The 13,506-nt window shown below is 45.8% G+C and overlaps 1 long non-coding RNA gene across 1 annotated transcript; it reads right to left on the reverse strand.

The window, feature by feature from the left end:
* Positions 1–8,121: 8,121 nt before the first annotated feature.
* Positions 8,122–11,672, reverse strand: LOC123795028 (uncharacterized). Its single transcript, XR_006780302.2, has 3 exons — positions 11,527–11,672; positions 9,868–10,043; positions 8,122–8,920 (listed from the first exon to the last, which is right to left on the reverse strand). It is a non-coding gene; the product is annotated as an uncharacterized LOC123795028 (long non-coding RNA).
* Positions 11,673–13,506: the final 1,834 nt, after the last annotated feature.

The following is a 13,506-nucleotide window of genomic DNA, read 5'->3' on the forward strand; positions in this document are numbered from 1 at the left end:
ATAAAGAGAAAGAAAGCCAAGCAAAGCTAAGCATAACCTCAAAGTCATCACTCACAAGGAAAGAGAATAAGAGAAGAAAGGAACAGAGAAGAACTACCAAAACCACCAGAAAACAATTAACAAAACAGCAATAAGTAAACCCTATTAATTACTTTACAAGTAGGCTAAATGCCCCAATTAGAAGACATAGGGTGACAGAATGGAAAAAAAAATTCCAAGAGACATCTATATGCTGCCATATATACATAATGATCAAATGACGAATCCAACAAAAGGAGACAGCAATTGTGAGTATGTATGCACCCAACATTGGAGGACCTAAATACATAAAGCAAGTATTAGCAGACATAAAGGGAGAAATTGACAGTAGTACAATAACATTAGGTGACTTTACTATCCCACTTACATCAATAAATCAATCATCTGGGTAGAAAAATCAATACAGAAACAGTGTTTATGAATGATGCATTAGACCAGGTGGACTTAACAGATACATACAGAATATTCCATCATCCAAAAACAAGAGATCACACATTCTTTTTAAGTGCACATGGAACATTCTTTAGGATAGATCACATGTTAAGCCATAAAACAAGTCTCAATAAATTTAAGAAGATTGGAATCATATCAAGCATCTTTTCCAAGCACAACAATATGAAATCAGAAATCAATTACAAGAAGAAAAACCTGGAAAAACCACAAATACAAGGAGGCTAAACGACATACTACTAAACAACCAATGGGTCAACAAAGAAATCAAAAAGGAGGGGCGCCTGGGTGGCACAGAGGTTAAGCGTCTGCCTTCGGCTCAGGGCGTGATCCCGGCGTTATGGGATTGAGCCCCACATCAGGCTCTTCTGCTATGAGCCTGCTTCTTCCTCTCCCACTCCCCCTGCTTGTGTTCCCTCTCTCGCTGGCTGTCTCTATCTCTGTCGAATAAATAAATAAAATCTTTAAAAAAAAAAAAAGAAATCAAAAAGGAAATAAAAAATACATGAAGACAAATGAAAATGAAAACACAATGGTCCAAAATTCTTGGGACACACCAAAGGCAGTTCTAAGAGGGAAATTTATAGTGATTCAGGCCTACCTAGAAATATCTCAAATAAACAATCTGGTCACACAACTAAAGGAATTAGAAAAAGAAGAACAAAGCCCAAAGATAGAAAAAAATGAAATAATACAGATCAGGGTGGAAATAAATGAAACAGAGACTTAAAAAACAATAGAAAAGATGAATGACCCCAAGAGCTGGTTCTTTGAAAAGATAAACAAAATGGATAAGCATTTAGCCAGACTCACCAAGAAAGAAAAGAGAGAGGACCCAAAGAAATAAAATTAGAAATGAAAGAGAAGTAACAATCAACATTACAGAAATACAAAGATTAGAAGAGACTGCTATGAAAGATTATATGCCAATGAATTGGGCAATATAGAAGAAATAGATAATTACTAGAAATACATAACCTCCCAAAACTGAATCAGGAAGAAAGGAAAATCTGAACCGACCAATTACCAGCAATGAAATGGAATCAATAATCAAAAGACTTCCAAGAAACAAAAGTCCAGGATGAAAAGGATTCACAGATGAATTCTACCAAACATTTAAAGAATTAATACCTATTCTCCTCAAACTATTCCAAAAACTAGAAGAGGATGGAAAGCTTCCAAATACATCCTATGAAACCAGCACTACCCTGATACCAAAAACAGACAAAGACACCACAAAGAAAGAAAACTACAGTCCAATATCCTTTATGAATATAGATTCAAAACTGTTCAACAAAATATTAGCGAACTGCATTTAACCATACATTAAAAGGATCCATTCACCATGAACAAATGGGATTTAGTCTGGGGATGCAAGGATAGTTCAATATCCACAAATCAATCAATACAATACACCACGTAAATAAAATGAAGGATGAAAATCATATGATGTTTTAAAAAAAAGCATTCAACAAAATTCAACATCTGTTCATGATTAAAAACTCTCAACAAAGCGGGTTCAGAGGAAACATACACCTCAACATAATAAAGGCCATATGAAAAACTCACAGCTAACATCACCCATAATGGTGAAAACCTAAAAGCTGTTCTCTAAGATCAGGAACAAGAATGTCCACTTTTACCACTTTTATTCAACATAGTACTGGAGGTCGTGGCCACAGCAATCTGACAAGAAAAAGGAATGAAAGGCATTCAAACTGGTAAGGAAGAAGTAAAACTATCACTGTTTGAAAATGACTTAATACTATACATAGAAAACCTTAAAGACTCCATCAGTAAACTATTAGAATCAATGAATTCAGTAAAGTTGCAGGATATAAAATTAATATACAGAAATCAGTTGCATTTCTTCCACATACTAATGAGGAAGTAGCAGAAAGAGAAATTAAGAAAACAATCCCATTTACAATTGCACCAAAAAGAATAAAATACCTAAGGATACGCTTGACCAAGGAGGTGAAAGACCTGTACTCTGAAAAAGTACTGTAAAACCCTGATGAAAGAAATTAAAAATGCTACAAACAATTGGAAAGATATTCCATGCTCCCTGATTGCAAGAATCTCATTAAAATGTCCCTCACACCCAAAGCAATCTATACATCCAACACAATCCCTATCAAAATACCAATAACATTTTTCACAGAATTAGAACAAAAATCCTCAAATTTCTGTGGAACCACAAAAGACCCCCAAGTAGCCAAAGCAATCTTGAGAAACAAGAACAAAGCTGGAGAAACTAGAACTACCCTATGATCCAGCAGTTCTACTTCGGGGTATTTATCCACACAAAATGAAAATACTAACTCTACAAGTTATCTGTGCCCCCATGTCACTGCAGCACGATTTCCAATAGCCAAAACACAGAAACAGCCTAAGTGTCTATCAAATGGTTCAATGAGTAAAGATGGTATGGTGTCTGATGGAATATTATTCAGTCATAAAAGAAATGAGATCTTGCCATTTGTGACCCCATGAATGGCATGTGAGGGCATTACTGTATGAGAGAAGTCAGATAGAGAAAGACAAATACCATATGACCTCACTTACATATGGATTCTAAAACAAAGAAAACCCAAGCTTATAGATACAGGGAATATATTGGCGATTGCTTGAAGCAGGGGTGGAGGGGTGGGCGAAATGGCTGAAGGAGTTCAAAAGGTGCAAGCTTCCCGTTATAAAATACATAAGCCCTGGGGCTATAATGTAAAGCATAGTGACTACAGTTAATACTGTATTGCACATTTGAAAGAGGTTCAGAGAGTAAGTCTTAAAAGTTCTCATCAGAAAAAAATGTGTAACTATGTATGGTGACAGAGGTCAACTAGACTTCTTGCGATCATTTTGAAATACATACAAATGCTGTACACTTAAAACTAATATGGATTTCAATTATACCTCAATTTCAAAAATGACAATAAAATCACTTGACCTATGAAAAACATGGAAAGAAGAGAAAAGAGGCACAGGGACTTGTCCACAACCTCATATGGCTTCCAAAGGCAAGGCTCTAGCTGGTGGGCTCTGGTTTCCTGCCCTCCTGCAGGCCGACCTGCTGTGTGCAGTTTCAGAGGTTTGCAGGGTGGGGAGCCTCCTGGCTGGGCCCGGGCTTGCTGGTGGAGTGGCATGGGCCCACAGAGTCTCATTCTCCTGCTCCTCGCGCCGTGTGCCCAGAGAGCAGTAGTCTCAGCGGTGACCGGGAAAGCCTGCGTCCTTGGTTTAATAGGTAGGCAATCTGGGCAAGGCATTTACGTTCTCCGAGCCTCTCTGTCTACAAAACGGAAGAGACTGCCATACCTCCCTTAGGGGGTGCTGTGAAGAATAAGGTGAAGCAAAATGTGGAAAGGGCTTGGCCCAGCGCCTGGCTCTTCATAAAGGTTCATTAACGGGTGACCTACTTCCTCTCCCCGTCTCTCCGCACATCTCCACCGCAGCTGTGCTCCAAGCATCCCCTGAAGATAAACCAAAGAGAGCCTGCTCAGTGATCCCCAGTCACAGAAACAGCGACTTGTGCCATGCAATGTCCTAAACCACAACCATTTCCAAATGAGAAAAGTGAGCCTCAGACAAGGGGGGTGCCTTGTTTGAAGTCACACAGCTAATACGTGGCAGAAGTGGGCGAGTCGGCCTCGGACCCAGACAGTTGAGCTCAGCATCCAGGCTCCTGAAACTCTGCAGCTGGTACTTATAAGCAAGTGCTAGGCAAGCGCTGGCATTAGCGGCGGAAGGCTGGTGCTGGGGCCGAGAACCAGAGAAGGGCAGTGGCTTTATGAAAAAGAACAGGGAAGGGTAGAGTTGGTGTTAAAACACAAGATCACGGAGAAAGTTTCTTGGAAATTAAGCACATGCCGTGGAACTGTTACTCGAATGGATTTGCCCCCGGGCACTGCTGGGTGACGAAGCTGCAGCTTGTGTAACTGGGAAGCGTGAGGGCAGGTGGCTCTCATGCCAGGCCAGATCTGCGATAGCACATCCGCTTCCCAGGCGGTGGCAGGGCTGTGAGCTGAAGGGTCGCAAGTCCCTTACCTCCTGCAGCCTCAGCGTTAATGCCTGCCCTTCAGTGCCCAGTGGTTCCAAAGCTGTCCTTCCTGGCCCTGCCTTCTCTAGGCAGCAAGGATCCCCTCCCCTCCCGCAGTCAGGAAGCCTCGGTGTAACTTGTGCGTTGGAAAGCAGAACTGACTGAAGAAGTAGTTCAGTAATGGAAAGAATCTTTCTGTAGCGTAAATCATTGCTCCATTTAAAACTGGTTGCAAGGTCTTAAAGTTCTCCGAAAATGGCAGACATCCGAGGATGTTCATGCCAACTAAACATCGTCCCAGAAACATAGTTTCATCCTTTGCTACAATGAGAGTCCACTGTGTGTGGGTTCCTCCTCTCCCAAAGAACAGACAGCAGAACGCTGAAAGCCAGCTAGCCCTTCGCCAGCACACTCAGCTCTTCATGTGTGCACCGGGAGAGGAGCCCCGAATCTTTGCAGGTTATCTGTCCCAGTCCCCTGAGCTGTGCTGCCAATGGCACAGTATCTTCTAAGGGAAAGGGAACAGACATTTGTGGAACCTGTACTATCTGCCTACAGCTCTGTCTTTGCAGCTTAATGCTTATTTCATTTACTCCTGTGAAGTAGATAGAAGTAGAAATTATTCCCACTTTACAGGGGGTAAACTGAGACTCGGAGGGGTTAGTAACTTATAAAAGGTGGTGGAGGAAGGGTTTGAGCACAAATCCATAGGCCTTGGTTTTTCCACCACACCAAGCTACCTCCCTATAAGGACTCAAACACACCCTGTGTTGCCACTGGTAGTTTTTCATCTCAACTTGCCCTAAAGCCAGCAATTCCCACACTCACATAGACTCATTGACACTTGTGGGTTCACACACATGGGCATCCATCTGGGTACAACTGTTCCAAAGTAGCTGTTAGGGGTAGGTATGGTAGCGACCCGCTAGCTGTTCAACAAAAACTATGCTCCCTTTCTACCTGAATGCCCAGTGAGACCACATTTCCTGGCCTCCCCTGTGAAAGACATAGTAAGGCCCTTAAAGCAGGGGTTCTCATCCTTGGCTGCACACTGAAATCACCCAGGAACCTTCTTTTTTATCTCCATGCCTGGGTTGCCTCCTGGACCGATGAGATCAGGATGTCAGGACACGGAACCCAGCCATCAGGATTTGCTAAAGCTCTCCAGATGATTCCAATGTGCTTCTCAACAGGTCTGTCCTGTCCACTTGGGGACTTGTATGAAAATGTCCATTCCCAGGCCCCCAGCTGCTGAATCAGGGCCCTGGGGAATTGTGTCTCCAGCTCTCCAGCTGAGAGCTGCTGCCCTAGAGGAGGGTAAGCTGCAAGACAGAAGGAGCTTGGGTCTCGAGCTGCCTGGATGAAGGCCACACAGGAGAGCTGTATCAGAAATACCAATGTTACTATGAGAAACAAACTGAGGGCGTCAGAGGGGAGAGGGGTGGGGGAATGGGATAGACCGGTGATGGGTAGTAAGGAGGGCACGTATTGCATGGTGCACTGGGTGTTATACGCAACTAATGAATCATCGAACTTTACATCGGAAACCGGGGATGTACTGTATGGTGACTAACATAATAAAAAATCATTAAAAAAAAAATAAAAAGAAATACCCATGTTGGAGGAGTGAGAAATAAACTTTCATTAAGCCATTGGCTCCATAGTTAAGTGTTTGTGTGGCTGAAGAGAGAATATGGAAGATTAGAAGGTGGGCAGTGAGAGCTAGCTCTTACGAGCTCGTCTGATTGTTTTCCGGTTCTTTGCAAGCCCACCAACTTCACACAGGTAGCTTGAAATTGGCCAAGGTTGGAATATTTGCAACACGGAAATTATCACACACTGTAACTGGGGCTTGTTTTCCCAGAGCTGCTTGTTAAACACCAACCAGAAGCAAGCATCAGAGAGTGGGAAGGCAGCATGGTGCAACGGTCCTGGACCGTGATGAACCATCAGACGAGATAATGCCTCCAACACATGAAACGCCCTAGGCCCTGCCAGCATTCAGGCTTCTCTTGACAATGCCCTGTCTCTGCCAAGTCCTTGTATTCAGCGTTTCTGGAAGCTGAGAGGAGGACTGGAGGAAGTAAAGGGGGTGAATGGTCAGAACTATCTTATAGGCTAAGAGCAATTTATAGGTTTAAAGCAGGGTTTCTCGCATTCTTGGCACTGTTGACATTCGGGGCTGGATAATGTTTTGTTTGTGGAGCGGGGGAGGGCGGTCCTGTCCACTGTAGCACATTTAGCAGCACCCCTGGCCTCTACCCACTCGATGCCATTAATTACCCCTTCTCGCTCCGGACATTGCCAAATGACCCTGGTGCCAAAACCACCCCCCAGTGAGAACCACTGATTAAGAACTGTTAGAAGGGAAGACACTCCGTGGGGGAGGGCTGAATCTCAGCCTCCAGTTTCAACCCTGCACAATTTAGAAAAAGTGTTCTTGGATTCAATCGCATGCTGGCCTCCTGCAGCTGCCTGTAGCAAGCTCTCCTCCTTTGTTTCCCGTCTCCCTGATCACACCATTTCCTTCTCAAGCACGCCTTTAACACCAGAGCCTGTACCATCCCCTTCGGCTCTTGGTTTGGGAGTACCTGCTGGGGCTCTCAAAGTGCTTCAGGTATGTTAGCTTCTCCTCCCACCTCGGGGGCTGCCTGGATGGAGTGATGGAGAAGGAGTGATGGAGAATATCTGTTCTCAGGGCAGAAGGTCTGCCTGGATCCTGGCTCTGCCATGCTTGAGCTGTGTGACTCTGAGCACGTCTCTTCACCTCTCTGAGCCTCCATTTCCTTGTCGATCCCATAGGGAAAGTACGATTACCAACCTTGCAGGGGTGTGAGAATAAAATGAGATCATGCCCAACAAGCCTTGGCTATTGTTTTCCATTAAACTGATTTTACAGAGTGCAGCCAGTGTGGAGGAGCCTGGACCACTGAGCCAAACACAGCACAGTCCCAGGCCCCGTTACGCACATGTGCTGGGGAAGATGGTGTGGTAAGATGCTGTGGAGTAAACGCCGGAAGAGGAGGGCCCCCAGAGCTGCAGAAACCCACAGGAGGAGCCTCACCAAGCCTTGGAGGTGAGGAGGCTCCTGGAGAAAATAAAGGGGGTACTGGCAAATCTCATTGGCCTGCAAATGCTGTCCCTCCCCATCCCACGTTCCAACAGAGGCAGGCAGCCACCCGGAGTCTTCTCAGCCTTTCAGATGGAACACCAAAGATTTTCTCTTTTCTTTTCCCTTTTATTGGCCATAACCACCTTCCACTGCATCCTTCTGCGCTACGGGTACCGTTTTAATGCGCAGCTTTTTATGTGAATGTGTTCTTGCAATACAGGCATTGCCCTTAGAGTGCTGTTTTGAGCTTTTGTCATGAAAAATCTCTAAGGTACACAAAAGGAGAGACAATATCGCAAAGCTCCACGTAGCCATCACTAGGCTGGAACAATTACCAACATTTATCAGTTTTGTTTCCTCTTATCTCCCTTCCCCATGCTCACTTTTTTCTTTCAGTATTTTAACACAAATTCCAGACACCATGTCATTTCACCTAGAAATACTCCAGTATGTGTCTCCAACAACAAAAATGACCTTTAAAAAATTCATAACCAAGTAGATTTATTGAAAAAAAAAAAACCACTTTGTTTTTAAGATCCATCCATGTTGCCATGGGTACTTCTAATCAATCACCCCTAAGTGATACATAGTGCCTTGTTGGTGTACCCACCACACGTGACCTTTTCTTTTTCAGTAACGGACAGAATTGTGGACAAGTCCCCTCCACCACAGATCAAGTGTCAGGGCACATCGTCACACATGTCCCCAGTGGCCTCTGTCAGAATTGCCCTGGGAGCAGAATCGCTGGTCATACAGTAGACACATTTACATCACTTGACAAGAAGACAAGACTGCCCTCCAGAATGGCTGCATCCGTCCATACTCCCACCGGCAGTGTATTTGGGTTGCTAACAACTGGAATTACCCAGCTTTCTAACTGTTAATCTAATGGGTGTACAACCTCATTTAAATACGTATTTCTTTGGTGATTAACAATGACTGGGTATCTTGTCATGTTTGTTAGCTTTTCTTGTGTCTATTTTTCTGTTGGGGCTGCTCTCTTTTTCCTGACTTGTAGAAATTTCTTGAGTATTCTAGCCATCAGTCACTTGTCAGTTTTAGACACCGAAAGCATCTTCTCCCATTCTGCCTTCTAGTGCACGGTCAGAACCCTGTTTCTGATCAGATATGCCCCTTCCCTCCCGGCTCCAGCTCCAGAGGGACATCTATTCGTGGGAGTCATATGCTCCTTGCCAGGGGCGGGCGTAAGACCAGAGTTGTGACTGATTCTCCACTGATGTCGAGAAGGCAGACAGAGGGCTTCCAGGAAGGATGTCTTCATTCTACAGAGACACAAAGACAGCCAGTCTCCTCTCTGTGATGTTCTATGGATGTGACACGGAGCTTCTGCACAGCCATCTTGCTACCAGCCCGAGGCTAAAACCCACCACGAAGGCTTGGCATCCTTGATAGCACGGTGGAGCCTGTATCAATGACCCTAGGGCCTGCTCCATCTCTAAACTTCCTTTTAAGTAATATAATAAATGCCCTTTTTATCTAAACTAGATCGAGCAAGGGTTTCTGATGCTGTAGTAAGAAGGATATGGACATAGATAGCTTCTAAACCAGAGGCTTTCCTTTTTTTTTTTTTATTACCATCATAAGAATTTCATACACATAAGTGAAATAACATGGACCTTTATTATGTCTGATGTGCTTGGATAGCCTACTTTATTGTTCAGCTTTTTTTTTTTAATGCTGGGTGTGAGCCACTACATTGATGACACAAGCTACTAATGGTCATGACCCACAGTCTGAAAAATGCTGCTCTAGGTCTCAGACCGCGGAACTGAAGCCTGAAAGAAAAATAAGCTCTAGTCAAGCAAGACAGGGGGCAGGGAGGGTGGTGAGGGGAGTTCTCTACAAGGCAAGGGGCCAATCAGATACCTCCCTCCCCCAAAGATGACCACAGAATGAGCCTTTGATAAGCCCTTGCTGATTGGCTGTCCCCTCCCACAGCTCTCCTCTCCCAACAATGCCTTTCTGGAGCCATATTCTGTGAATAGCTGAGGCTAGAGCTCTTATCTCACCTCTGCCTAGCCCTCAAGATGCTTGGGCCCCAAAGCCTGCTAATTAGAGATGGCTGGGAGGATTACCAGGGCCCTGGTCTGGCAGCTGTGCCCAGCTCTAAATTCAATAGCCAGTGGCCCATAGAGTAAGGGCTCACCTTGATAAACCCCCAAGACAAAGCAGGGAGACAGACAGGGCTTGTTCTCAACAGAGCACTCACTCTCTGAATACAGTTTTTGTTTGAGCCCCGAGGCTGGGAACATTCCACGGCCCGGCGAACTCCCTGTCTTCTCAAGGTCAGTCCTTCCTCAGCATTCCTCTTCGGAAACATCTCCCACGGCTGGCCCTGCTCCTGCCCCCTGGCTTTGGGGGCAGTTATGTAACTCTTAGGAAGACCTAGAAATGCAAGCATATGGTGTCCTCAATTCCCAGCACCGACCGGCAGCTTCACATTTTTAGCTGGTGCTGAGAGACTGGCTTCACACGCAAGCGAGCACACACGTACACATCCCTGACTCATAACCACATTTCTGCTGCAGAATTTTTGTTAATTAAATCCAACATCTGAAGCCACATAAAGGTGAAAACATAGGACATTTTGTCCCAATAACTTGTGGGGAAGGGCAAGTGCATTCCTTAGAACAGGTGGATGGAAAGGCCTCTGAGGCAGGACCCAAGGAGGCCCTATTATAATACCACTGCTACTGCACAGCCAAGGTCCTTGCACCCCTGGATTTCGCTCTGAGGGTCTGGCTGGGCAGCAAGTGGCTTGCAGCTGAATTCCTCTAACCAAAGTCTGCTAAGCCCAGTGCTGAGCTCACAAATTCAGCCCACATTTATTATGTCCTTGCAATGAATAAAAGGATAGTGAAGGAAGCCTGGTTTGCAGGGGTGGTGGAGAACCTAGAAAACATGCTCTGAAAAATGCTTCCTTACAAGCCCTGAAAATTAAGATTCAGAAAGCATTTTATTTAAAGCAGAAAATAGGGGTAGATATCTAGAGCAGCGTAGCTGTTAAGAGCATACTGTTTGGAGTCCAGATCAGCCCAGATTCACACTCTGGCTCTGCTACTTTCGAGCTGTGACCTTCAACAAGCCTCGCAAACTCTGAGTCTTAGCTTTCCAAAACGTAAAGTGGACAAAACACTCTGAGGTTGGCTGCCCGGATTAAGTGAGATTATGGAGCATTTAGTACAATGCGTGTAAAGAGAAAGGGCTAAACATAGCTAGCACAATTCACTTTCAGTGCCAGTGAAACACCTTCATCTGAACGACGGAATAAAGACATGTCAACTTTTCTGTAGTGCTGTAGCAGCTCTGCTTTACCAAAGAGCGAAGCACGGAGGACGGACTGACCTCGGCTGGCCCCTGAACGGGCTGTTTGCAAGAAGCTACCTCGGAGTGCCTCACTCACCTGGAACTTGCAGGGCCTTCACCTGCTGGCTGTTAAGCATACTGCTAGGAGGGTGTGCTGCACTCGCTTTGCTCGGTAGGGACAAGCTGTACTTGTGCTCCCGGCCTCAGAGCGCGGGTGTGGGAACTGAAGGGCGCAGCACATGCGACCAGCAGGCAGGGCAGAGAGCAGGTACGCTGCGTGCCCCGCGGCTGGCCGGCTCCCCTTGGCTCGCTCTCGCAAACGCCCTCTCCCTGCCCACCTGCACTCATAAGCAGCAGGCGCTAAGGGTGTGTATTTCCAAAGGTGCAGCTTGTAGCTCATCGTGGTTAAGAAGGAATTGTTACCGTTCCCCAGTCCTAATTAAATGCAGGTTCTTTATGGTTACTTTCTCGCCTACGACACAGCTAAGAACTCCTCCTTGGGCTGGCTGCCCACACTGGGACTGCGCACCTCGATAAGCACTTTATCACTGCGTACGCATACCTCATTCAGTCCTCACACGCCCCGCCGGGCCGGAGCCCATCCTACAGGTGAGGAAGCCACGTTCCTCAGGCTCTGAGGACGCTCCCGTGTGGCGCGGGTTGATGCCACCGCGCAGCTCGCACAGCGCACGAAGACCCGCGGCTTTGGCTCCGCGCTACGGCGGCCGCCGAGGGTCCTGCCGCAGAGCCGGGAGCTTCGCGGTGGGTCCCCCGGCTGCGGCAGCGGGAAGCCTATGTAGGCTTTCAGATCCATCCAAGGCTCGTGCCTCAGGGAAAACCGGGGATCTTCCGGGGGCCGAGGGCGCAGTCTCCGCTCCAGGCACTCGGGTCCGCCACCAGACCGTGGTCTCGGGTCCTAAAGCTAAAGAGTCTTGGGCCCGGGAGTCCTGCGGGGATCGCGCAGGTTCCAAGCGTTCAGGCTACCTGCATGCTCCGTGCTTAAAACCCCAGTGCCTTATGCAGGTATTACAGAGCTGTCCCACGTTTTGAAAATGCTGAGGACGATAAAATGATTTTCAGAACTCCTCTAGTTTTACCACCAAGCAAATGACTGATGCTATTCGCATATACTTGGTTTCATTCCTTTTGTAGGTATACGGATTTATTTTTAAATAGCTGTGATAAAACGCACCTACAAATGTGAATGCAGGGTCTTTTTCACTTTTATAACACACATATTTCCGTCATGTTATTACAGACTCCCTGTCATTTCTAATGACAGGATATTTTTTCATTGGGCATATATGTTAGTATTTACCAGAGCATTTTCAAATATTCAACATTCAAGTGGTTCCTATGAAATTGAATGAAAGGAAACTCCATTAAAGTGGAGTGGGGGAGGGGCGCCTGGGTGGCTCAGTGGGTTAAGCGTCTGCCTTCAGCTCAGGTCATGATCCCAGGGTCCTGGGATCCAGCTGGAATGGGGCTCCCTGCTCAGCGGGAAGCCTGCTTCTCCCTCTGCCTGCCTTTCCCCCTGGTTTTGCGCTTTCTCTCTCTCTGACAAATAAATAAAATCCTTAAAAAAATAAAGTGGAGTGGGGAGGGTAGTATGGGAGGCCGGACGCGGCAGCCGGTACCACTCAGGTCAATTACAGGAAGACTTGTCAATTACAGACTCCCACAGAAGAATCCTCCGCAGGAAAGAGTCATCAATTACAGGTCCCAACAGGAAAAGGTGTAGGTTGCATCTCCCGCAAGAGTGGACTACCCTGAAACTCAGCCAATGAGAAGCTGTCATCACCCTGGACTTGGGCTTTCCTCAAGTGGGCTTTCCTTCAAAACAACCGCTCCCAACTTCCTCCTTCTTCTCCATAAAATAACTGTTCCTTTCCTTTATTTGTTGGACTTGCCTATGGTTTTTGTCATAGCGTGCATGTCCTGAATTGCAATTCTCATTCCTGAATGAGCCCATTTTTGCTGGTAAAATAACTGACTTTTAAGGTTAACATTTATAAAATTATACCTTTATAAATTAGTCTGTGATAAACATTCTTCTGTTCAAAGTCCTCTCAGTATTCAGACCAGTTTCTTTAGGTTAAATGCATAGGAGTAGAATTACTAGGTCAAAGGGTGTGAACGTTTGTAAGGGCTCTCAGTGTTATTGCCAAATGGCTTTACATGGGAGCCTTTTGGCACTTGGAATGCTACCACTTATATCCCAGGATTTTCTTCAGGAAAGCTTTTGAAATGTACTTCCATTGAGATGTTGTTACCGTTTCTGAGAGCATCTGCACTTAAACCGGGACCAGAGAGTGAAATCAAAAAGCCTAATGGTGGGCCTTCAGACATCAGAAGGCAAGTTGGGGGCATTCTTTGGGGATAGGAGAGTTTTTCTGATGACCATGAATGTGTGGCCACCTAGCCTGCCTATGCCTAAGGCTAAGCTTGACTCCCAGCCACTACAGAGAGTTCTGATGGAGGCCAAGGGTTACAAGGCCGATGGGAGATAGTTCACTCTGGGAGAAGTGAAATAATCCACAAA

The sequence above is a fragment of the Ursus americanus genome, chromosome 12 (genome assembly GCF_024610735.1).
Source record: "Ursus americanus isolate L20-20 chromosome 12, mUrsAme1.1.p, whole genome shotgun sequence".
NCBI lineage: Eukaryota > Metazoa > Chordata > Mammalia > Carnivora > Ursidae > Ursus > Ursus americanus.